Here is a 26,864-nt window from a genome sequence, read left to right as displayed (position 1 = left end):
TTATTCTCAGTCTTGAAACATTAGGTTATCTTTATAAGAAGTGGTTTTCATCTTGACAGCATCCTTAACTTTCTGAGGGAGATGAAAAAAATTTGTATGCTAAACCCCAGGTTTTCAGATTTTTATTTTTCTAGACAACCGATGCAGTATATGAAACTTTTAAAATTATAATTTGCTGTATTGCATCTTATCTCTTCCTGCATGTTGGTTCATGCTCTCCATTGCATTAACCTTCATCTATTTACATTTCAGTCATTTTGTTTATCTGTTGTTTAATCCATTCATCTGGATAATTCCTGTCAAACTCAACTACAACAACTGATATAGAATATATTACATAAAAGTCATTACGGGCAGAAGGGAAAGAATGGTATCCTGATTTTGATCTTCATTCAGCGTTCTTAACGACTCTCCCTCGTGACTGATGGCGGCAAGTGTTCTGAAAGCGGCTTGTTGAGAGAGGCCCTTTCAGTCTCCTCTCTTCACTCCCGATGCTCCAAAGTTGGATGCCAGCTTGTCATTACAGTCTTACTGTGTTTCAGATTCCTAAAAATCGTTGTCAAGATGAAATCACTCATTGGTTTTCAGACCAAATGATTTTGTTTCTTTAACTTTTCTGATGCTAGTTTTCAATTTTGAAGTCATTTCCTTTTCTTATATTACACGTGCAATCCATTAGCAAGTTCATTTCCTCTACGTTCAAAATGTGCACCAAATTGACCAGTTTTCCCAGTGTCAACTGTTAACAGCACTGGACTGTCCTCACTCATTTGGACTCCTGTGGCAGCCTGCTAATTGGTTTCTCTGCTTCACTCTTGCATTGCTACGGTCAGTTCTCCAAATAGCGGTTTCCTGTAAAACTCAGCTCAGGCTATGTAAGTCTGCTGCTTAAAAGGTCTCCACTGGCCTCTTACTTCACTGAGAATCAGGCTTGGTCAATGTCTGTGAATAATCTGGCCTCTTCTTGCTGATGTCACCTCCTTTTAGTGGCCCGCTGCTCCCTCTGCCGTGTTCCCGCTGTTACTCTCCTCAGCCTTGTGAACCACATACTCTGCTCAGGGCTTTCTGCATCTGCGGGTCCCTCCTCCTGGAGTCCTCTCCCTCCAGAGCTTCGGAGCGCTCACTCCCCCGCTTCTCTTCAGATTAATGACACCCCAGTGGAAGCCCCCATCTAGCAAAACAATAGAAACATCACCTTGTCGTCTCCTCCGCCTGATAGAAATCCAATGAATATTTTTTGAATGAGTGAAACAACTATTTTTCATAGAAGACATTTAATTTCTTGTTCTATTTGTGGGAATAAATAAAGAACGTGTAAAATGATCCTTAGCAGAAGACGACATATAAATGTTACAACAAAGTGATAAAAAATAAGACATGCTAAAAATCCAAAAGCTATATATTTAATTTTCTTAGAGTACAAATGGTAACAGAACAAAGAGGCAAGACATTTTTGAAAAATGGAGATATTTGTTGGAATAGCTAACGTTTGTAACTAGATCTTTATGTAAATATGTAATGTTGGTATAATTCATTTTCCTAAAATATTAAATACTCCTCCCTTTGTGATCAAATGAAAGCTACCAATATGCTTGACAAACTTTTTTTGATAGTAAAATGTGTCTGTGTTTGTAGTATATATACAAATATATATATATGATTGAATTATCAATGTTTATGAATTTTTAAGCTAATGAAGGTTATGATGCATCAGATAGTAATTTCCTATTGTTAAATGGGACTCTGTTGTTATTATTATTATTATTGATGTATTATTATCTGTAGGTTTTAAATGCATACTTGCAAATGTGTAGAAGGAGCATTTCTTCCATAACCAGAAGATCTTTTTCTGCATGTTGTAAATGTGTGAATTTACTTAATTGTCTGGGCTTGTTGCCTTAACTCCAAAAGGAAGATAATAATAATAATACGTTACCGACATAAAGGCACAATATATGGAACTCTGAAATGCTCTTAAAGATTGATTATTTTAAAATCACAATAAGATATCTCCACACTTATTAGAATGGCTAAAATTAAAAAAAATATGTAGTACTAAGTGAGAGAGGTTGCAGAAAGGAATTGGAATTCTCATATTCATTGTTGGTGAAAATGTAAAATAGAACAGCCATTTTGGAAGATAGATTGACAGTTTCTTATACTGTTAAACATATATTTACATGTGACTCAGCAGTCCTATTCCTGGGGTATTTAACTAAGTGAAATGAAACCTTATTTTCACAACAAAATCTGTACACTAATATTTGTAGTAGCTTTGCTTATAATCATCAGAGAATGGAAACAATCCAGATGTCCTTCCAGCTGGGGAATGAAAAAACAAACTGTGATATATCTGCACACTGAAATATTACTCAGTAATAAAAAGGAGCAAACTATTGATGAACACATCAATATGGATGGATCTCAAAGTGCATCACTCTAAGTGAAGGAAGTCAGAGTGAAACTCAAAAGGCTGTCATCTATGATTTCTTATACCCAGAGGGTGGGTAGGATTGAAAGGAGGTTGCAGAAGAGCAGTGTGAGAGAGAGTTGGGGGTAATGAAAACTGTTTTGTGTCTTGATTTGTATGGTGGTAATGTGATTTTGAAGGCAAAAAGAGAAGAGGGCGGCAGAGGATGAGATGGTTAGATAACATCACCCACTCAATGGACTTGAGCAAATTCTAGGAGACAGAAGAGGACCTGCTGTGCTGCAGTCCATGGGGTTGCAGAGTCGGACACAACTTAGCGACCGAACAACAATAACGTGATTATGTGCATTTGTCAAAATGCATAGAACTGTATACTGGAAAGAGTGAATTTTACTAAATGTGAATAAAAAAAAAACAGGGAATTATTCCTCTTGATTATTAAAACTAGCTATGCTTCTGAGTCCAGGCACTGATGATATCTCAATGTCCTAGAAGGGTGAACACATCTGTGTCTTAGTTCCTAATTTCATTTTACTTCAGTTGCTGGGTGGGGTTTCCTTGTGAGACTTTGTCTTGCTTCGGGTAGTACTTGTTGATTTTTGAGGTCAGAAATAGCAATGGCAGAAAATTGTCCCACAGTCTCCCAAAAGCTGTTTCAGAGGGACCCTCCCAGCCTATTAGCCTAGTGTGCTGGTAAAGATGGAGAACATGTTGGAGCTGTAGATAAATCAGCTGCTTTAGTTCATTCATGAAATCAAATGCGAATGAACAGGGAATAGAATCAGAGCAGGCTACTGCCCATGCGGATTATTCTAGACTGTGCATTTGCAGCTTGTCTATTCAACATGGTACCTTTGTCAAGGCCCTGTCATCAGCGGCCATGTTCTGGGTCTTGAAAAGTTTGTAGAGTTCAGCTCCATGAATGAAAACCCAAGTTGTCACTGTATCCCAGTGAATTGGGCCCCAGTGGGCCAGCTGATGATGTAATTTCTCATGAAACAAGTGGTCTATGACCAAAACAATGATCCGACAGACATAAATATGTGTCTCAGAGTTATATAAATCATAACAAGAGAACTTCAGGCATTGAGTGGTTCTTGCAAACTGTGCTGTCCTCTTTTTTTTTCTATTCTCACTTGCTGACTGGAAGATGCATTTTATGTTTGTGAAGGATGTGACTACATAAAGCTTTCTGAGGTCATGATTCTCTGATCAAACCAGCACTGTTTCCATTTTCCTAGACTGTTTTGTATCTTTTGCCTTATGTGTACCTGCTTATATACAGCTGTCTCAAGAATGCTATGAATCTAGAGTGATCTTGAGACCAGCTTCCTACCAGCAGGTTAGAAGTGACACACAGCAGATTAAAATGAAATGTTTCACTCCAGGATTGTCCTGTTGTTTTGGAACAACGGCTCTTGGGTTTCTGTTGTTACTATTCTTAGTGTAATTTGCACACATTATTTTCTCAGTGTGCATTGCTGTCTGAGTGCAGAAATAGAGATGGAGAGAGGACAGTAACTGAATACCCACTTGGACTGCATGAATGTGATAAGCACTTTTCGTGTATTATTTCATTTAACTTCATAACAGTGAGTGAGGTAGATGATTTTGCTGCTTTACAAACAAGGAAACTGGGGCCAAGAGAGGTTAATTGACTTGTATCCTCAAAGATAGGTCTTTCTCATCCCCAAACCTGCTCTTATTATACCCCAAGGCTCCATCTGGGAACAGGATTCTCTCATCTTGTTTCCACTTTCCCTGGAGGATGGAGACTGTACTGGTCTTTTGAGATTGAGCCCTGGGCCTCTTGTCAGGCCTGGACTGAGAACCAAACCTGCTCTCTCTTCTATTTTTCAGAGTCCCAAGAGATTTGGCCTAATTTAATGTATTTTTCAAAGCTGCCATCAGACACTTATCACTTGTTTCTTTCTCTCCGATCACTGCCTGAAGAGAAAAATTGAGTCTCAGAGTTTCATGTCTATGAAGGGCAGATGCACAAGGCTTTTTTATTTTAATAATTTCACTTCTAATCAGCACAGGGAAATAGGAAAGCAAAGAGAGAGAGAGAAACCCAACAGAATAAGTTGCAAAGATTCAAAAATATTGACACGTGCACCCCAATGTTCATCGCAGCACTGTTTATAATAGCCAGGACATGGAAGCAACCTAGATGCCCATCAGCAGACGAATGGATAAGGAAGCTGTGGTACATATACACAATGGAATGTTACTCAGCCATTAAAAGGAATACATTTGAATCAGCTCTAATGAGATGGATGAAACTGGAGCCCATTATACAGAGTGAAGTAAGCCAGAAAGATAAACACCAATACAGTATACTAATGCATATATATGGAATTTAGAAAGATGGTAACAATAACCCTATATGCTAGACAGAAAAAGAGACACAGATGTATAGAACAGACTTTTGGACTCTGTAGGAGAAGGCGAGGGTGGGATGATCTGAGAGAACAGCATCAAAACATGTATATTATCAAGTGTGAAACAGATCACCAGCCCAGGTTGGATGCATGAGACAAGTGCTCGGGGCTGGCGCACTGGGAAGACCCAGAGGGATGGGATGGTGAGGGAGGTGGGAGGGGGGTTCAGGATGGGGAACATATGTAAATCCATGGCTGATTCATGTCAACGTATGGCAAAAACCACTACAATACTGTAAAGTAATTAGCCTCCAACTAATTAAAAATATATATATATATATTGGTAAGCCAAAAAATTCGTTCATTTTTTTTCCCAGTAAGATAATCTCTTAGTTGTCTTTAACTTCATTTGAAACAATTTTGTTAGACTGTATTGTGACAGCTGTTGTATCAGCATGCATTAAAAAACAAAACAAAGGAAAAAAAATTTAAAAATTGATGAATTTTCTTGCAGCCAGTTTAATATTGAAGATGGAAGAAAAAAAGCACTTTGGGCATATTATGCTATATTATTTTAAGAAAGGTAAATGTACAACTGATAAGCAAAAAATATTTATGCCATGTATTTTCTCATAGCAGGAGAAGGTGCTGTGACTGATCAAATGTGTCAAAAGTGGTTCGTGGCTTTGTGCTGGAGATTTCTCACTGGTTGATGCTCCATGGTCGTGTTGACCAACTGAAGTTGATAGTGGTCAAATTGACTTTAATTGAGAGTAATCAGTGTTATACCATACAGGACATAGCCAACATACTCAAAATATCCAAATCAAGTGATGAAAACTGTTTGTACCAGCTGGCTGCATTAACTGCTGTGATGTTTACATTCCACATAAGTGGAAAAAACACTTCTTGACTGTATTTCTGTATGCACTCCTCTACTGAAATGTGATGAAAATGTTTCACTTTTAAAACAAATCGTGATGGATGGGTGGTAAAAAGGGGTTACTGCACAATAATGTGGAATGGAAGACATCCTGGGGCAAGAGGAGTAAAGCACCACCAGTCACACCAAACGCCACTCTTTATCCAAAGAAGATGATGTTGTGTATATGGTGGAACTGAAAGGGAGTCCTCTAATATGAACTCCTTTCAGAAGACCAAATGATTAATTCCAACAAGTACTGCTCCCAGTGAGACCAACTGAAGGCAGCACTCGATGAAAAGTGCCCAGCATTAGTCAACAGAAAACACATAATCATCCCTCAAGATAAAGCAAGGCTGCATGTTTCTTTGATGACCAGACAATAACTCTTACATCTTGGTTGGGAAGTTCTGATTCATCTGCAGTATTCACCAGACATTGCACCTTTTTTTTTTTTTCTTTTTTTAAAAATTTTTTAATTTTTTTGACATTGCACCTTTTGATTTCCATTTATTTCAGTCTTTACACAGTTCTCTCAGTGGCAGAAGTTTCAATTCCCTTGAAGACTCTGAAAGGCACATGGAACAGTTCTTTGCTCAGAAAGATAAAATGCTTTGGGAATATGGAATTATGAAGCTGCCTGAAACATGGCATAAAGTAGTGGAACGAAAAAGATGTCCTTTTCATTATAGGGGACTGGAATGCAAAAGTAAGAAGTCAAGAAAGACCTGGAGTGACAGGCAAATTAGGTCTTGGAGTACGGAATGAAGCAGGGCAAAGGCATATAGAGTTTTGCCAAGAGAATGCACCGGTCATAGCAAATACCTTCTTCCAACAACACAAGAGAAGACTTTACACATGGACATCACCAGATGGTCAATACCAAAATCAGATTGATTATATTCTTTGCAGCCAAAGATGAAAGTGAAAGTGAAGTCGCTCAGTTGTGTCTGACTCTTTGCGACCCTGTGGACTATAGCCCACCAGGCTCCTCTGTCCATGGAATTTTCCAGTCAAGAATACTGGAGTGGGTTGCCTTTTCCTTCAGTCAGCAAAAACAAGCCCGGGAGCTGACTGTAGCTCAGATCATGAACTCCTTATTGCCAAATTCAGACTTAAATTGAAAAAAGTAGGGAAAACCACGAGACAATTCAGGTATGACCAAAATCAAATCCATTACGATTATACAGTGGAAGTGGGAAATAGAATCAACGGACTAGATCTGATAGAGTGCCTGATGAACTACAATGGAGGTTTGTGACATTGTACAGGAGACAGGGATCAAGACCATCCCCAAGAAAAATAAATGCAAAAAGGCAAAATGGCTGTCTGAGGAGGCCTTACAAATAGCTATGAAAAGAAGAGAAGCGAAAAGCAAAGGAGAAAAGGAAAGACTCTGCATTTGAATGCAGAGTTCTAAATAATAAAAAGGAGAGATAAGAATGCCTTCCTCAGTGATCAGTGCAAAGAAATAGAGGAAAACAATGGAATGGGAAAGACTAGAGATCTCTTCAAGAAAATTAGATACACCAAGGGAACATTTCTTGCAAAGATGGGCTCAATAAAGGACAGAAATGGTATAGACCTAACAGAAGATATTAAGAAGACGTGGCAAGAATACACAGAAGAACTATACAAAAAAGATCTTCATGACCCAGATAACCACGATGGTGTGATCACTCATCTAGAGCCATGAATCCTGGAATATGAAGTCAAGTGGGCCTCAGGAAACATCATTACAAACAAAGCTAGAAGAGGTGATGGAATCCAGTTGAGCTATTTCAAATCCTAAAAGATGATGCTGTGAAAGTGCTCCACTCAATACCCCAGCAAATTTGGAAAACTCAGCAGTGGCCACAGGACTGGAAAACGTCAGTTTTCATTCCAATCCCAAAGAAAGGCAATGCCAAAGAATGCTCAAACTATCACACAATTGCACTCATCTCACATGCTAGCAAAGTAATGCTCAAAATTCTTCAAGCCAGGCTTCAATAATGTGAACCATGAACTTCCAGATGTTCAAGCTGGTTTTAGAAAAGGCTGAGGAACCAGAGATCAAATTGTCAACATCCGCTAGATCACCAAAAAGCAAAAGAGTTCCAGAAAAGCATCTGTTTCTGCTTTATTGACTGTGCCAAAGCCTTTGACTGTGTGGATCACAATAAACTGTGGAAAATTCTTCAATAGATCGGAATGCCAGACCACCTGACCTGCCTCTTAAGATATGCAGGTATGCAGGCCAGGAAGCAAGAGTTAGAACTGGACATGGAACAACAGACTGGTTCCAAATAGGGAAAGGATTATGTCAAGGCTGTATATTGTCACCCTGCTTATTTAACTTATGTGCAGAGTACATCATGAGAAATGCTGGGCTGGGTGAAGCACAGGCTGGAATCAAGATTGCTGGGAGAAATATCAATAACCTCAAATATGAAGATAGCACCACCCTTATGGCAGAAAGTGAAGAACTAAAGAGCTGCTTGATGAAAGTGAAAGAGGAGAGTGAAAAAGTTGACTTAAAGCTCAACATTCAGAAAAATGAAGATCATGGCATGTGGTCCCATCACTTCATGGCAAATAGATGGGGAAACAGTGGAAACAGTGGCTGACTTTATTTTCTTGGGCTCCGAAATCACTGCAGATGGTGACTGCAGCCATGAAATTAAAAGAAGCTTACTCCTTGGAAGGAAAGTTATGGCCAACCTAGACAGCATATTAAAGAGCAGAGACATTACTTTGCAAACAAAGGTCCATCAAGTCAAGGCTATGGTTTTTCCAGTGCTCATGTATGGATGTGAGAGTTGGACCATAAAGAATGCTGAGCACCAAAGAATTGATGCTTTTGAACTGTGGTGTTGGAGAAGACTTTTGAGAGTCCCTTGGACTGCAAGGAGATCCAACCAGTCCATCCTAACAGAGATGAGTCCTGAGTGTTCATTGGAAGGACTGATGCTGAAGCTGAAACTCCAATACTTTGACTACCTGAAGCGAAGAACTGAGTCATTGGAAAGGACCCTGATGTTGGCAAAGATTGAAGGCAGGAGGAGAAGGGGATGGCAGAGGATGAGATGGTTGGATGGCATCACCAACTCAATGAACATGAGTTTGAGTAAACTCTGGGAGTTGGTGATGGACAGGGAGGCCTGGTGTGCTGCAGTCCATGGGATCGCAAAGAGTCGGACACAGCTGAGTGCCTGAACTGAACTGAAGTGGAACAAAACAGTGAATACATTGTTCAATAAAGTTCTTACATAAAAAAGAAAAGATGTGTCTTTTATTTTTATTTAAAATCAAAGGCCAATCTGTAGTTGGCCAAAAGATTTTAAGATTTAAGATTTAAAATCTCAATCTTTGAGCCCAGCTTATGTGTTAGTGCTCTTGAAATTCTTCTTAGGTATTATTCCTTAGAAGGTAATAGAAGTCTCTTGAATAGGGATTATTATTCATTTCTGTCTTGGATCTATGATCCAAACAAATGCAAGTTAGTACCACTGATGAAATTTTCTCTCCAGCCAGATTGTATTTCCCAGTGCCTGTCCAGGCTGTAAGGGTTTCATTATAATCCTCTAGAAGAGACTTCCAGAAAACAAAGATATTTTATGTTAGTTTGACCCACTGTAGGGAATTGAGAAATGAATATGCCTCTAATAAGTGCCACACATGGGAGTTGAAATGTTCTCTAAGTATAAACTATACATAGGATTCCAAAGACTTAGAATGCAAGGGAAAAAAAAAGAGGAATTGTAAACTATCTCAATAATTTTATGTCAATTACATATATTTCAATTATATAAGAAAATTCTGCAAATACTGGGTTAATTATTATTAAAGTTAAATTCACTGCTGAAGCTTATAGTTCTCAGATTATTGTAGGTTTGCGTGCAGTTGTAAAATATAACACAGAGAGATCCTCTGTACCCTTCACTGATTGGTACCATCTTACACAGCTTAGGTGTAGCATCACAAGGACAAAATTGACATGGATACAGCCCACTGACATTACTTAGATTTTACCAGACGTACATGCACTCATATATGTGTGTTTAGTTCTGTGCAATTTAATCACCTGTGTAGAGGTCCAATGATCATCGTCACGGTCAAAATACATAAGAATTCCATCGCAAGGATCACGCGCAAGACATAGCATATATGCACTGCATAGCCTACATCTCCATGCACTGCAGTCATAGGCTGCCCCCTCTCCTCCCTAACTGCTGGAAATCATTAATCTGGTGTCCGTCTGTGTACGTCCGTCATTTCAAGGATGCCATGCAAGTGGAGCTGTATAGATTTACTATAGCATATTGAGGTTAGCCCTTTTGCTTCACTAAATTCCCTTGAGGTCTCCCCAGATTGTGTTATTAAGAATTCTTTCCCTTTTGTTGCTGAGTAGTATTCTGTTTCTTTTTACCTTGTTAATGGGGCTCCTAAAAAGTTTAAAATTGCGTATATAATGTATGTGTATGACTGAGTCCTCTCTGTTGTTCACCTGAAAATATCAGTGTTGTTAATCAGCTATGACTTAGTGAAGTCGCTCAGTCGTGTCTGACTCTTTTCAACCTCATGGACTGTAGCCTACCAGTCTCCTCTGTCCATGGGATTTTCCAGGCAAGAGTACTGGAGTGGGTTGCCGTTTCCTTCTCCAGGGGATCTTCCCGACCTAGGGATCGAACCTCGGTCTCCCGCATTGCAGGCAGACGCTTTACCATCTGAGTTACCAGGGAAGCCCTACCCCAATACAAAATGAAAAGTTTAAAAAAGTAAAATTAAATTAAAAAAATTACATATGTAACTCACAGTTGTGGCTTTTATCGTATTTCTGTTGGACATTATTGGTTTAAATACGTAATCAAGCAGCACATTTCTATTTCATGTGCATTGAATTTCTGGCATCCTGTGTTAAATGATGGGGCTTCCCTGATGGCTCAATGGTAAAGAATCTGCCTGCCAATGTAGGAATCAGGTTCAGTCCCTGGGTTGGGAAGGTCCCTTCGAGAAGGAAATGGCCACCCACTGCAGTATTCTTGCCTGGGAAATCCCATGGACAGAGGAGCCTGGGGGTGGCGAGCTGCAGTCCATGGGGTCACAGAGTCAGACATGATTTGCTGACTAAACCACAGCATGTTAAACGCTGCCTTTTGTTCTGCTGACTGTAAAATCAGGTTATTTGGAAATGAATGAGGGAATAGTGCCTTTAAAATTATTTCAGGGATGTAAAATCGTCTTACTGTCTCTCCCACTCCCCTCCTCGCACTTTTTCTTTTTTTGGTCAGTTTTCAGTAAGAAAACCTTTGTGTTCCGATACACAAAAGAAACTTTTCATGAGTTAGGCAGCAAGGGGAGTGTTTCTTGCAGCTGCTGCCAGTGGTCTCAGTACACTCATTTGAGACTAATTAAATAGCTCATATTTATCTGATATTTTCCCTCTTGGGAGGCTCAGAAGCATTTTTTTTTTTCAAGCTTAAGCTTCAAAAAGAAACCAGCTCGGTTAGCTTATGATGCAAAGAAGAAGCAGGACACAGGGACACCTCAGAGCAGATTAGAACCGAGGGAAAGGATAATACCATTTTCAATTAAAATTGCCTGGGGAAATAAGGTAGGCAGAGAATAATTACCTGGGTTGGCACATATCCAGCTTTCTAAAACAAAGACCCTGCTTAAATATTCTGAGGGATCACTGACAACCACAGGCAGCCAAAGACCTTAAGAATTATGTCTGATCTTGAAACTATTTGAGTGGCTGCAGGAGGCTGCAGTGCATAGGAATTTTAAGTCAATTTCATGAGAAATTCTAACAAATAAAACTTGGGAAAAGCTAAGACCCCACAAAGAAGCAAGTCCACAAAGCAGCAGATTAAAGGGAGGATTCTCGGACAAAATATATTCATATTTCTGTAATTCCTGCTCTGTGCCCACTAGGGCATTGGGACTGAGATGGAACCATGGGGGAACATAAAGAGAATGGATTAAAGGACATTCTAATCACTCACCTCCTCACACAGAGGGAATGGGGTGGTCCCAGTCCTTGACCAAGTGCATTGCAGGTGCCAGGAATGATCACTAAGTAAATGCAACCTGACGTGGGCGCATCCAACCTAGTTGTGGGAATGAACTGTTGATAGAAAATGTTCTTTTTTTTAAACTTAGTTTTATTTTTTAAGTTGAAGTATATTTGATTTACAATGTTGTGTTTCTGCTATATAGAGAAGTGATTCAGTTATAGATTATTTTTCATTTTCTTTTCCATTATAGGATATTGAATATAGTTCCCTGTGCTATACAGAAGGGCCTTGCTATTTATTCATTCTATATATAATAATTTACATCTGTTAATCCCAAACTTCCAATCCATCCTTGCCCTCATCCCCCATTTACCTCGGAAAGCAAGTGTTCCTTTAATGCAGATATCAGGATGTAGCATTGTGGCCTCCAACCCAACCCCACCTCCACCTCCATCTCTGCCCCCAGGGCCTATTGTTGCAGTTCCTGAGCACATGAGTCTTGAGTTCCATTTTGTGTGTGTGTGTGTGTGAGTCACTCAGGCATGTCCGACTCTTTGAGACTCAGTGGACTGTAGCCCATCAAGCTCTTCCATCAATGAAACTCTCCAGGCAAGAATACTGGAGTGGGTTGCCATTCCCTTCTCTAGGGATCTTCCTGACCCAGGGATCAAACCCAGGTCTCCTGGATTGCAGGCAGACTCTTTACTGTCTGGGCCGCCAGGGAGCCCCTGCTGTGACTGGATGGAATTGATGGGAAAGTTCTGAGGTTTTACAACTACAGCGTTTTCTTTTCTCATGACCTAAAGAAAGACTCACTTTCTTCTCTCTAGTAGGAGAGTCAGTGGCTCTTCCTCTTTGCTTCTAGTGTTAGCTTTTCCTTTGTTGCCATCTTTTCCTAATCTTTTGGTTTCAAAATGTAAGATAATTTTGGAAGGAGTAACAAAGAGAAGTAATCCATTACAGCTTTCATCTCTCCTCTTCCAAATAAAGATATAGGGGCTTAAGGAATGCTTGGATTATTTTCCTTTTTAAGAAGACTTCATGGAGAAGGAAATGGCAACCCACTCCAGTATTCTTGCCTGGAAAAGTCTATGGACAGAGGAGCCTGGTGGGCTGCAGTCCATGGGGTTACATGACTGAGCATGAGTTAACATATATAAAACACTGAGAGCAGCATTTGAATTTAGTAATTTCTCATGTTTTGTTGTTCAGTTGCCAAGTTGTGTCCGACTGTTAGCAGCTGCATGGACTGCAGTATGACAGACTCCTCTGTCCTCTACTATGTCCCAGAGTTTGCTCCAATTAGTGTCCATTAAGTTGGTGATGCTGTCTAACTATTTTATCCTCTACTGCCCCCTTCTCTTTTGCCTTCAGTCTTCAGGATCTTTTCCAATGAATCAGCTCTTTGTGTAGGTGGCCAAAGTATTGGAGCTTCAGCTTCAGCATCAGTCCTTCCAATGAATATTCAGTGTTGGTTTTCTTTAGAATTGATTGGCTTGATCTTCTTGCAGTCCGAGGGACTCTCAGGAGTCTTCTCTAACACCATAGTTCAAAAGCATCAATTCTTTAGCACTTGGCCTTCATTATGGTCCAGCTCTCACATCCATACATGACTACTGGAAAAACCATAGCTTTGACTACACAGATTTTTGTTGGCAAAATGATGTCTCTGCTTTTTAAATACTCTGTCTAGGTTTGTCATAGCTTTCCTTCCAAGGAGCAAGCATTTTTTAATTTCATGGCTGCAGTCATTGTCCTCAGTGATTTTGGAGTCCAAGAAAATAAAGTCTGTCACTGTTTCTACTTTTTCCTCATCTATTTGCCATGAAGTGATTGGACTTGATCTTAGTTTTTTGAATGTTGAATTTATAGCCAGCTTTTTCACTTTCCTCTTTCACCCTCATCCAGAGGCTCTTTAGTTCCTGTTGGCTTTCTGCCATTAGAGTGGTATTATCTGCATATCTAAGGTTGTTGATATTTCTCCTGGCAATCTTGCTTCTAGCTTGTGACTCATCCAGCCTGGCATTTCGCATGATGTACTCTGTCTGCACAGAAGTTAAATAATCGGTGTGACCATATGCAGCCTGTTGTGCTCATTAATTGGTTATTACTATTATTATTTGCTTTGCTTCTTCTGGACCTGTCAAGTGGTTTTACTTTCTAACCAAACATGTTTTTGAAGGAAAATAACCTAAAGATTGTCATTTTTTTCCAGTTAAAAAAATCTTAATGAATATGCCATGTGCTAGTGATTATATTAAGCATGCTTTTTAATTTTCTTTATCCTTTTCCTTTTACTATTAGTATGGTTATGTATATGTTGTCTCAATGTAACTTCTAAACAGTGAAATCTGTTGTGTGAAAAGCAGTTAAGTTGGTTGAGACTGTGTAGAAAAATATAACAATTTAATTAAAAAATGTTTAGCCCATGGTGTTATTTGGGCACTTAAAATTTATTTTTGGTTCTTCTAGGTACTAGTTATGTGTTTGTTTTCTTCTCTTTTTCTTTTTTTGATCTTCTTCTGCACCTCCTTTTCCTCCTTCAGAATATCAATTGTCTACACATATGATTTCACAAGGTTCAGTTTAAACTCAAGGAGAGAAATGTCTCATATACGTCTGAAAGTTGGCAGAGAACATGCATTCTTAGGGTTGGAGTATTAGCTGTTCTAGTGATGAGTGGGAGACCTGTTCCAAGTCTGCTCTCTTGTTTTAACTTCAGGGCATCCTCTCTGCTGGCTGGTTAGCTCTCCTTGTGATATGATGTCAGCTTCCAGCCTGGGGCCGAGGTGGTGGGGGGTGGGTAGGGAAATGCATGCAGATGACAAATGAATGTAGTAGGCAAATACTAGGTACAGCAGGCAGAATTCTCAGATGGCCCCAGGACCCCCACCCTGGCAACTGTGCCCTTGATGTCATTTCTGAAATGTGGTTATGTTGGGTGGCATGGTTGGCTTTAAGAATGAGGTTTTCTTTGGTGAGTCTGTCCTAGTCAGCTGAGAATCAAGGTAGGTTCAAGGAGAGAGAGGAATTCCATATGAGGGAGATTCTCCATTGCTGAACTGGAGGATGGTGGGGCCATGTGGTCAGGAGTGTGGGTGGCATCTGGGAGCTGGGCGTGGCCCCTGCTGACAGCTGGCAGAAAATGGCTTCAGTCTTGTGACTGTAAGGACATGAGATTGGCCAGCAATCTGCCCGAGCTTGGAAGTCATTCATTCCTCAAGCTCCAGAAAGGAAGGCAGCCTAGCAGAGACCTTGATTGTAGTCTTGTAAGGTGTTCAACAGAGATCCCTACAGCTGGACCCAGACTTCTGACCTACAGGACCACAAGCTACTAAATTGTTGTTTTAAGCCATAAAGTTCATAACAGTTTTGTGACGCAGTCACAGAAAACCAACACACAAGGGAAACCAGGCAAAAGAAGGTAGATGTGTAGTTGCAAAGCCATTGCCATTATTTAGAGAAAAATATAACACTTTAAAAATAACTCATAATAATTTCCTAATGAAGAGCCCCCAGTTAAACATTTTAGAGCCAGTGAGCCACAATAAATGCCAGATCCAGGAGCTGTAACTCTTCTGGGTTTCCCAAGGTGGTGCTTTTAGACTTTGGGAAGGGCAGAGGAATGATGAAGCTGCACCCTTGCTAGACGTTTATTGCGTGATGGTGAAGGAGAATGTGCAGTCAAGGACGGTGGATGCGTCCCCTCCATCCCTGTCATCAGCGGTGCTGACTGAGCTTTCATTTGGTTGGGCGGGGGCGGGGGGGGGGGTCACTAACCCAGGGGCGAGAGGGGAGCTGGAGCCCATGGGTGAGGGCCACCTGCTGGGGGTGATCCAGAGGGAGGTGCTGGGGGACCGGGAGGACCCAGGTCTTCTCAGGCGGGCCAGCCAACTCTCAGTGCTGGCGGGAGTCTATATTCTGGGTCTGTATTGCTGCATCTTCCAGATTTCCAAGTGCAGCTGGGGTTCCGAAGATTCATGGGAAATCTCCCAACACGGAAGTGTTAGCCGTCAGCTCAGATGTTAAAAGATGAGCATGCCAGATGAAGCCCTCGGCAGCCGCTCCTCCAGCGCAGCGCAGAGGAGCCGGTCTGTGCGCAGCATGGAGCGCGCGCGCCAGGAGGACAGTGGTTCTGCGCGCGCCGTCACTGTCGCGTCCGCGTGTCAAGCCGCGGGGTGCACGATACGTGCTTGTGGAGTGGCTCGGAGGAGCCAGCAACGTGTTTGCACTCTCTGTGGAACTATCACATGTGACCTTACTTTGGTTAAGCAAGTTTTAAAGATCTGATTGCTTTTTTTTCAAATTGCAGTGGAGTTGGGTTACAACATAGTGTCAGTTTCAGGTGTAAGCACAGTGATGGCTGAGTACACACACACACATACAGATGAGCTGTATATCCTCCTTCAGATCACTTTGCGTGGCTGTGCCCACAGTGTCCTCTGGGCCCAGCCGATCCGGTTCTTTAAGCTGCAGTTCCACCGAGGCCTCCTCTGGAAGGTCGACAGTGAGAGGCGTCCGAGCAGGAGCTGTGCGCTCCGGCCCCGCCCCGCGTGCCTCGCCCCGGCCGGCTCCCTTCACCCCCGCCCAGACTTCTGAGATGGGCGCTAGCGGACCCCCCTCTCGCTGATGCGGAGCGGGCTCGCACGCGTGCAGTCAGCTGCTCGCAGACCATGCAGCTGGTAGGTGGTTGTCCTCGGTCTCCTCTCCATTTCCTTCCGCCCTTCTCCTCGCTTGCTGCTCGGGGTGTGCGGTGGAGCCAGCAGCATCAGCTCCTCCTGGGAGCTTGGTAGACATGCGGAGTCTATGGTCTCCGTGAGAATCCTGTCTCAAACAGAATCTGCTTCTTTACCAAATAACTGTGGCAATCTGTATGTATGGTAAAGTCTCAGGGCTCTAAACTTAGGTTATTCCTGGGCCACTTCTGTGGATTTGGTGAAATCTCTCTTTCACTTGAACTTATTACTCATCTTTTCCACTTAAACGTTTTCACTTAAAAAGAAACGATAACTGATAAATAACTAGTAACATGATAACATTACTATAGGAAATAGCCGTTAGCGTATTTGTTGTGATAGAATTAAGTTCAGTAGAGACTGACGTAGTTTTTCATATATAGAAGCTGCATTAATGTGTACATTCTCTCTCCATGTGTAGTGAAGAAATACCTATATTTTACACGTAAGCTGTACCCTGAATAAAAACAGTGATAAATTATAAACTCTCTCTGTGGGCCATGAGTGGGAGTGTGTTCAGCTGTGGTGCTTTGTAAATACAGTCACCGAGTCTTCCCCTCCGGTGTCCACGCCGTTTAAGCATCAAGCTCCCATCAGGTGGTGGGGCTGCCTCCCCACCCTTGGAGTCTGGGCCTGACCACGTACTTTGCTTTGCCCGCTCCTACGGTAGCACATGTGACATGGCAGAGGCTCGTGCAAGGGGACCCATGCTCTTGCCGTCCTCGCCAGCCTGGGATCTTGGTGTGAACCAAAGTAAGTATTTACATTAACACACAGGTTTTGAGATGGTTGGTTACACTGCACAAACTCACTGATATGACAGTGCTCTCACATTCTGTTTGTGAAACAGTACTTTCCCATGTCCAAGAGCAGATCGGAGCGAAAGAATCTGTTTTGATTCGGTCTTGCCCAGTTACTCTTCACTTGAAAACAAAATTTCAATATTGACTGTATCGGGGAGAGCACTGAATGCTAGTCTTTTTGTGTTCAATACATAGATTCATAAAAACAGACCTCTCAGTGTGAGTCTCTTATATTGGTAGGTTTTTTTTTTCTCCTCCACTGAGCAATAAAAATATCACACTTGGCTAAGCTCCCCACTGCTTTGAAATAAGACTGTATCTCAAGCACTGTGGCATCTGCCATTAGTGGTACTTGGTAGGCATATGCTCTTCTTTGGCAAAAGAAAAATATAATTGTATTTCCCATCATCATAAATCCCATGGAGAATTATAATAGTCTCTTAAAAATATAGATATTCACCAGTTACTGTTTCCTTGGAGAGTGTAAGTATTTTGTTAGTTTTGAAAGAAGCCAACTTCTATTCACTGGCAAACTTACTGGAAGTGAACCTTTTTTTAAACTTCAATGAAATATCATTTATAAAGCATAAAATTCACCAACTCAAAATGCATGATTCAGTGGTTTTTAGTATATACACAAAGTTATGCAACCATTTTACAGTCTAATCTCAGAACATTTTCATCACCCCAAAGAGAAAGCCCACCCCCTTGAGCGAGTGGTCCCCACCTTCCCTACCCTTCCAGTCCCGTACAAGCACTAACCTGCTCTCTCCATCTATTCAGTTCAGTTCAGTTCAGTCGCTCGGTGGTGTCCGACTCTGTGACCCTATGGACTGCAGCACTCCAGGCTTCCCTGTCTACCAGCAACTCCTGGAGCTTACTCAAACTCATGTCCATCGGATTGGTGATGCCATCTCATCCCCTGGTGTCCCCTTCTTCTCCTGCCTTCATTCTTTCCCAGCATCAGGGTCTTTTCCAATGAGTCAGTTCTTCTCATCAGATGGCCAAAGTATTGGAGTTTCAGTATCAACATCAGTCCTTCCAATGAATATTCAGGACTGATTTCCTTTAGGATGGACTTGTTGGATCTCCTTGCAGTCCAAGGGACTCTCAAGAGTCTTCTCCAACACCACAGTTCAGAAGCATCAATTCCTCAACACTCAGCTTTCTTAATAGTTCCAACTCTCACATCCATACATGACTTCTGGAAAAACCATAGCTTTGAGTAGATGGACCTTTGTTGGCAAAGTAATGTCTTTGCTTTTTAACATGCTGTCTAGGTTGATCATAACCTTTCTTCCAAGGAGCAAGTGTCTGTATCTGTGGATTTGCCTGTTATGTACATTTCATATATATGCAGTCATACAGTATGTGGCCTTTGTGACTGGCTTCTTTCATTTAGTATAATTTTTTTAAGGTTCATTCATGTTCTTACATGTATTTGTGTTGCATTCTTTTGATTGCTGAATGAAATTTATTGTATAGATATACCACATTTTAAAAATCGATTTCCCAGCTCATGGATATTGAGATTGTTTCAACCTGTTGGCTATCTTGAGTAATGCTACCATGAAAAAAATATATCAAATTTTTTTGTATGGACATACATTTTCATTTCTCTTCATAATTACTGATCCATATGGGGAAGATCCCTGGAGAAGGGAATGGCTACTCACTCCAGTATTCTTGCCTGGAGAATCCCATAGACAGAGGAGCCTGATGGGCTACAGTCCATGGGACCCCAAAGAGTCAGTCATGATTGAGTGACTAACACACACACACACACACACACACACACACACAAAGTAATTCTATGTTTAACAATTTGAGAAATGCCAGACTGTTTTCCAAAGTGGCTGCAGCATTTTATATCCCAGAAGCAATGTAGGAGGGTTCTGATTTCTCCAGATTCTCATCAACACTTTTCGTAAACTGTTTTCTGACTGAAGTTATCCTAGTAGGTGTGAATAAGTATCTCATTGTGGTTTTGACTTAATTTTATGTGATGGTTGAGCATTTCTTTATGTACTTGTGTATCATTTTTGGAGAAATGTCTATTTAAATTATTTACTCGTTTTTAAATTGGGTTATTGTTTTATCATTAAATTATAATAGTTCTTCTTAAAATATTCTGGATATAAGTCTCCTATTAGATATGCAATTTGCAAAAATCTTTTTCCACTTTGTGGGTTGTCTTTTCACCTTCTTGATGGTGACCTCTGAAGCACAGAAGTTTTTAATTTGATGATGTCCAACTTACCTATTTTTTTCTTTGTTGTTGGTGCCTTTAGTATTGTTTCTATGAAACCATTGCCTAAATCCATGGTCACACAGATTTGTTTCTATGTTATATTTACTCCTAAGAGGTTTATAGTTTTAGCTCTTATGTTTACATCTATGATCCAGTTTGTACTAATTTTTTTGCGTATGGTGTGAGGTAGGAGCCACCTTCATTGCTTTGTATGTGGATTTCTATTTGTCCCAGCACTATTTGTTGAATAGTGCTTTTCAGCAAATATATTTTGTTATATCTTTTTTGTTATTATCTCTTTTACATTTTAAAAAATATTTGTTATTATCTTTTCCTCTTCAGTGGGCTTACATTCTTTGAAAAACAGCTTTTGTTTACACCAGCATTAATAGGATCTGGGATTTGGGGACTTTTTATAACTATTTATTAGGTTTTCTTCTACATTATTGAAAATTGTCTTTCCTCTTTTGAAAGACCAAATGCACACACAGAAACACAGAGATCTGTAGAGGCCAGTACATAGACACACGTGCTCACTCATCCATTTGGTCTCTTCTTTACCAAAGACCCCGTTTAACATCCTTCAGTACCTAGAGTAATAATAATTGGATTCAAAAGTTGGTAGCTTAAGGCCTTGATCCACCTATGAGCATAGCACCAAGTCAGTTACAGAGGTTTGCCCATCATATCCCAGTAGCTAAATAGTTCATGACAAACTGTTTATACTGCTTCACCTCTATGTAGTTAAGTATTTCAACATTGGGTTTCCCAAATGTTGTAATGTCCTAGCCATGGACAGAAGTAGAAAGGCTTATGGAATAATGCATCAGTTTTATGCTGGATAGTCCACTTAAGGAATTAGAAAAGGAAAGCAAAATGTGTCCAGTGGTCTCTCAGAATGAAGAGCATGGTATGGCAGAGTTATTAATCAGTGAGCTGTTTTGGAACTGAGCTTGTTTCACAGTCCCAGGAGGTAAACGGTTTTAGCTTCCCAGCTCTAGGCGGACCATTCAGTTATTCATCTGTTCACTGACAATGGGGGAAGTACCTAGTGCGTGCTAGGCACTACGCTGCTGCTGGGTATATACATCTTGGTTCTAATCTTTTCTTTTTTTTTAATGACATAGTTTTCATTTGTGGCTGTATTGGGTTGGTCAGAAAGTTTGATTGGGTTTTTCCATTCGATGTTACAGAAAAGCCTGAATGAACTTTTTGATGAAACTTTCTACCTGGGAGCTAACAGTAGAGATCTCCACAAATAGATGATGATCTTTGCAAAATCCCAGTTCAGATTTTACAGACATCATTTTCCATGTCTGGATTGCCAGTTTTTCTGCCTCTTACTTCTGTGTACTTTTGACACCAGCCAGACCTGTGTCACTCTTCCACCCCACACAACATCTTGGAAAGATCTTGAAGTCTAAACTCAGTGTCAAGTCCAAAATCTACATAACAACTTCTTAATGACGACAAATCAAAAATACACGTAAAAAATATTGACTGTTTGTACACAGATGCAAATTCATTATAAATCTTCCCTGTTCAGCACTGCTCTTCTTTGAAAAGTTCCTTAAAGTTAGTATCAGTTTTACTATCAATCAGGAAAAGATCATTGTATCTACTTCTAGAACATTTTGAATATCCTTGTTCAACTGCTGCTTAATTATTTTGGTAGGTCAAGAGGTTGAATTGGAGATCGGCGGCTTAGTAAAGAGGGTATATAAACCCTGTAGGCTGAGCGTAGCAGTAACATTTCTGATTTGATGATGATGTATTTTTGTCATCTGTTTAGAAACTAATTTATTAAAGTCTCTTTCTGATGTGTTTTAAAGAATACTAGGAGTTTTGATTTTGAAGCACAGAGATTTCCATGAGAATTCCAGAAGTCCTTTACATTCATTTTTCTCTGTTCTGTGTCATTCCTTCACAGAGGACAGCGCTGTAATTGGACTAAGCAGACATCACTCTTAGCCAGCCCCCAGCCATCTGGTATGTACTCTGCACATGGTGGGTAAGAGTTGATAGTTTTGTGGAGTTCTAGAACTTTCAGTCTGTAAAATGAATCCCTTCAGTCACATTGTTGTCCCATCTGAGATGCCTCTCAAAACTGGTTTGTAGACGTTTTCTTTTATGTTGTGGAGCACTCATCACCTGACATTTTCTAGATTCAAGTTTATTCATTCTACCAGGTTTGGATGCTTCATTTTCTGCTAGATTTTCTACTTGCTGCACCGACTATTGTGCACATTTAGTAAGCATCAGTGTGCTAGTCACTAAGTTGTGTCTGACTCTTTGTGACATCATGGACTGTAGCCTGCCAGGCTCCTCTGTCCATGGGATTTCCCAGGCAAGAAAACTGGAGTGGGTTGCCATTTCCTTCAGATATTATTATTAAAGTTACTGTTTTATGTAGTTCTTTCTGAGGAGAAATGTGTGTGACTTGTTTTTAATCTTATGCACATTTTGTTTAAAAAGATTCTCACAGATGGGGAAAGTCACTGTCAGCCTGAATCTACCCTCTGTTTTATGGGAGCTACCTATAAAGATGATGTAATTAACTCCTTCCAATGTTTCTCTGAAGTTCCATTTTACAAATCTTTAACAAAATGCTAAAATGGAAATCAGAAATATATGTGCACAGTTATTTTTATTTATTAATGATGACTTGCCCATGCTTTATTCAAGAGCCAGAGTCCTAGTGAATGCTCTTTTACAACTCCTTTGGCCAATTGCTATTTTCTTCTTGGTGTTGTAAATAAAAAATTTGAACTATATGTCATTTCTTACTTCAAGGGACAAGAAGTAATTTTATAGTGATCACATGAAAAAAATAACCAGCAGATTTATATTTAATGGTAAAGAATCCACCTGCATTGTGGAAGATCTGGGTTCCATCCCTGGGTTGGGAAGATCCCCTGGAGAAGGGAACAGCTATCCACTCCAGTATTCTGGCCTAGAGAATTCCACGGACTATATAGTGCATAGGGTTGCAAAGAGTCAGACACTGAGCAACTTTCACTTTCACTGATACCACATGTTCTTTGGGTTTCCGCTGTAGCTCAGCTGGTAAAGGATCTGCCTGCAATGCAGGAGACCTCGGTTCAATTCCTGGGTTGGGAAGATCTGCTGGAGAAGGGATAGGCTACCCAGTCCAGTACTCTTGGGCTTCCCTTGTGGTTCAGTTGGTAAAGAATCTGCCTGCAATTTGGGAGACCTTGGTTTGATTCCTGGGTTGGGAAGATCTGCTGGAGAAGGGATGGACTACCCAGTCCAGTACTCTTAGGCTTCCCTTGTGGTTCAGTTGGTAAAGAATCTGCCTGCAATGTGGGAGGTTTGGGTTTGATCCCTGGGTTGGGAAGATCCCCTGGAGGAGGGAAAGACTACCCACTCCAGTATTCTGGCCTGGAGAATCCCATGGACTACCGTGGATTTCAGGCTCTACAGACAGAGAAGCCTGGTAGGCTACAGTCCATCGGGTGGCAAAGAGTCAGACACAACTGAACAACTTTCACGTCACGTCACGTCTATAAGTGAGCTCCAGGGCTCAAGCATTTAAAATCAGTATTATTTTCTTCTCCATGTTTCATGCCACGTCAGACATTTCATTATCTCCTGGCAGGCCCATGGCTGATTTTCTTCCAGCCTTTCTGTGAGAGGAGGGAAGACTCATACTACCTGACAAGTTCTCCATTCTACCAGATCAGTACTTACCGATGACAGAAGATCAAGAAAGTAGATTTATTATTGAATGTTCCTACTTATTTTTAGGCAAGTGCAGTATATTTTACTGTTCCCCATGGATGATTCATAAACCATGTCTCAGCAGGCAAACTCAAGTTGGGAATCTAAATAATTCACTAGAGACTTTAAATCATTGTGGACAGGATATCTCCTTTTTGGTTTCTTTTTGATTTTTTTTTTTTTTTGGACTGTCTACTTTCTCTGTACAATCATTATATTATCCTTAAAAAATAAGTATTGTTGATCATCTGTTATAAATGGTCCCTATGAAGTATTAGGTATTTTGTGAAAAGAAAGACTTGATTTAAGAATAATAATAAAAACAATAACCTAGAGCTTAGAAGTTTTTTGCTCTGTATTTTATGATTTCTTTTATGTTAAGTGGTATAAATGCCACCCATTTGATCTTACAAAGACTTTAGTTGGCATTGAGGCTTCCCTTGTGGCTCAGGTGGTAAAGAATCTGCCTGCAATGCAGGAGACCCGGGTTCAATCCCTGGGTTGGGAAGATCCCCTGGAGAAGGGCATGGCAACCCACTCCAGTGTTCTTGCCTGGAGATTCCCACTCACAGAGAGGTCTGGCCGGCTATGGTCCATGGGGTCACAAAGAGTTGGACATAACTGAGTGACTGACACTTAGACGGCGTTGGGCCCCAGAACAGCTAACATAGAACGTGGGCTCCTCTTCCATCCCCACACTCAACAGGACCCGATTGAACCTGGTGTCTCACTTGTCACCAGGGTTTTGATTGTCATCTTTGTGTTAGGCTTGCCTGTTTCCCAGGGAGAATGTTCTTGTGTGTTTCCTGCCACCCTCTTCTAAAAATAAAAGCATTTCACTCTAGCAGCATTCAATTGTTGGCTATCTTAAATAATGGATTTTTATCCTGAAGTGAGATCTGATACTTTTATAATGTCTTCCCATATTTAAAATTGGAACTATCTGGACCCTGGCATCTGAACTGTTCTTGTTCCATCTTGAACACTGACGTAATTTTGTCACGATTCCAACAGTGGGATGTACATATGTTCTAAGTGGGTTACTCTTTTTTAGGACTATTACATCCACAGTAGGCATTCAGAATATATTTTAATTCCTGTAATGGCAAAAGGTATATTTTATATTTTTCTTATTTAAGTTACATTCAGCTTAGCTTTTCATCAGTGTTAAAATAGAAAGAATTTAAATAGACCAAATGAGATGAATTATCCTCACTCTTAAATTTCTAGCTTCAGAGTGAGTCTTCTTAAAGAGGAATTTATTAGTTTGGTCAAACCAAAAGCTGTGTGTTCAAGTTTCATGAAAGAAAACAACCCTTAATACCTACTGACCTATTTTATTTCCATTTCAAAGATCAACTATTTGAGAGGCAAAAATTACCTAGTGTTGGGCATTGCTTTCTTCCTTTTGGAGTGACTTGAAATTGTTTTTATTAAATATTGGTTATGTACAGAATTTATAATATCAGTGTCATGTATGAAGCTCACCAAACTTGAAGCTGACTTTATTTTTACTTCTACTTTGGAGCCTTACGCAGTACCCTCACCTTGTTCACACCTGGAGAAGAATATGTTGTGCCAAGTTATTAGCATCTTTTTTCTAGATCTAAGACCTTTATTCTAGGGCTGCTGCATTGCTCTATGATAACAAAGAGACTTCTTGCTTGTTAAACAGTGGTGAGTGCAGCTATTTAAATACTAAAGTATTACAGAAACTCTTATCCGAGGTACAAAAACAAGAATCCGTTACAAATTTCCTTGGAGCCTATTTACACATCACGAAAGTCTTGGCTTGGGCGCCCCTAAGCAGACCTGAGATGGGGTTTCTGCACGCGTGTTTTATTAGGGCAGCATTCCCGGGAGGATGAGGGAGTGGGGAAGGGAGCCAGACAGGGGAAGGTGTGGGCAGTGTCTCTGCCTCAGCCTGATACCTGGCGGAGCTCTGGGGCAGAACTGCTCCAGGAATCTGCTCCTTCTGCTTGAGGCGAGGGAGCTGGCCTTCCCATCTCTGCCTCAGACACCGACTGTGGCTGGTGGGAGAGGGGCTGCAAACCGGGGAGCACTCGACTCTGTATCTGCAGGCGAAGCAGCCCTGGAAGTCAGTTGCCATCTTTAGAACAAAGCACAAAAGCTGGGAGGTGGGCACACAGGTAAAAGGCAGCAGTGGTATTGGGACTGACGCTACAGTGTCTCCTCTACCTGGTCACGTGTTGGCGCACCTCTTCTTCATCCTTTAGGCCGTTTCTTGGTGTCAGCTACATTCGTTTTCCTTCTTCTAGTTGGTCATGAGCTACTGCCTCAAACAGCAGAATCCTAAAGTGACTGCAGTGTTGAGAGATACCTCGGTAGTTTTCAGTAAATTGAGCTGCTACATGTATTAGAGTTAGAGGAAAATAAAAATCCATAATTTCAAAGCTTTCCTTAGATGAGTGTCTTCATGGATAACAATTTCAGTGCCCTGATAAAAGAGGCAGGGATATTCTGTGACTGTATTGTTGCATTTCTTCTTGCTAGAAACATTTCCAAGCATACATGTTAATGCCATGATTTCTCATTCTCATCTATTTTAACCATCCTTTTAAATTTTATATTTTAGCTTTTGCCTTTAAAAGTATTTTCTTAAACCTTTTGTGAAAATATATGGTGTTTCTGAACTGAATTGAAATGATGGTGTTTCCTTTTAGTCAGTTCAGGCGCTTAGTCATATCCGACTCTTCGTGACCCCATGGACTGCAGCACGTCAGGCCTCCCTGTCCATCACCAACTCCCAGAGCTTGCTCAAACTCATGTCCGTCCAGTCGGTGATGCCATCCAACCATCTCATCCTCTGTCGTTCCCTTCTCCTCCTGCCTTCAATCTTTCCCAGCATCAGGGTCTTTTCCAATGAGTCAGTTCTTCACATCAGGTGGTCAAAGTATTGGAGCTTCAGCTTCGGCATCAGTCCCTCCAATGAATATTCAGGACTGATTTCCTTTAGAACTGACTGGTTGGATCTCCTTGCAGTCCAAGGGACTCTTAAGAGTCTTCTCCAACACCACAGTTCAAAAGCATCAGTTCTTTGGCACTCAGCTTTCTTTATGGTCCAACTCTCACATCCATACATGACTACTGGAAAAACCATAGCTTTGACTAGACTGACCTTTTTTTGCTAAGTAATGTCTCTGCTTTTTAATATGCTCTCTAGGTTGGTCATAGCTTTTCTTCCAAGTAGCAAGCATCTTTTAATTTCATGGCTGCAGTCACCATCTGCAGTGATTTTGGAGCTCCAAAAAACAAAGCCTCTCACTGTTTCCATTGTTTCCCCGCTATTTGCCATGAAGTGATGGATGTTTCTTTCCTTGGATGCTTTCAATTCAGTATAGAACAAAAATGTGGCCTAGTAGAAACAGAATGTGAACAGCAATGAATTTCTCTTTAGCCTCATTTATACTTTAAAAAAAAAAAAAAGAAGAAAAGGTTGTGATAACAGGATGAACTGGAGGCTGGGAAGTCCAAGATCACACTTGAAATTAATTTTAATAATGTTTTAGCCTAGCATATCCTAATTATTATCATTTCAACATTCAATACTATTAATTATATTTTGCCTTTTTA

The sequence above is a fragment of the Cervus canadensis genome, chromosome 10 (assembly GCF_019320065.1).
Source record: "Cervus canadensis isolate Bull #8, Minnesota chromosome 10, ASM1932006v1, whole genome shotgun sequence".
Taxonomy (NCBI): domain Eukaryota; kingdom Metazoa; phylum Chordata; class Mammalia; order Artiodactyla; family Cervidae; genus Cervus; species Cervus canadensis.
Note: the sequence above shows the minus strand (reverse complement) of the source record.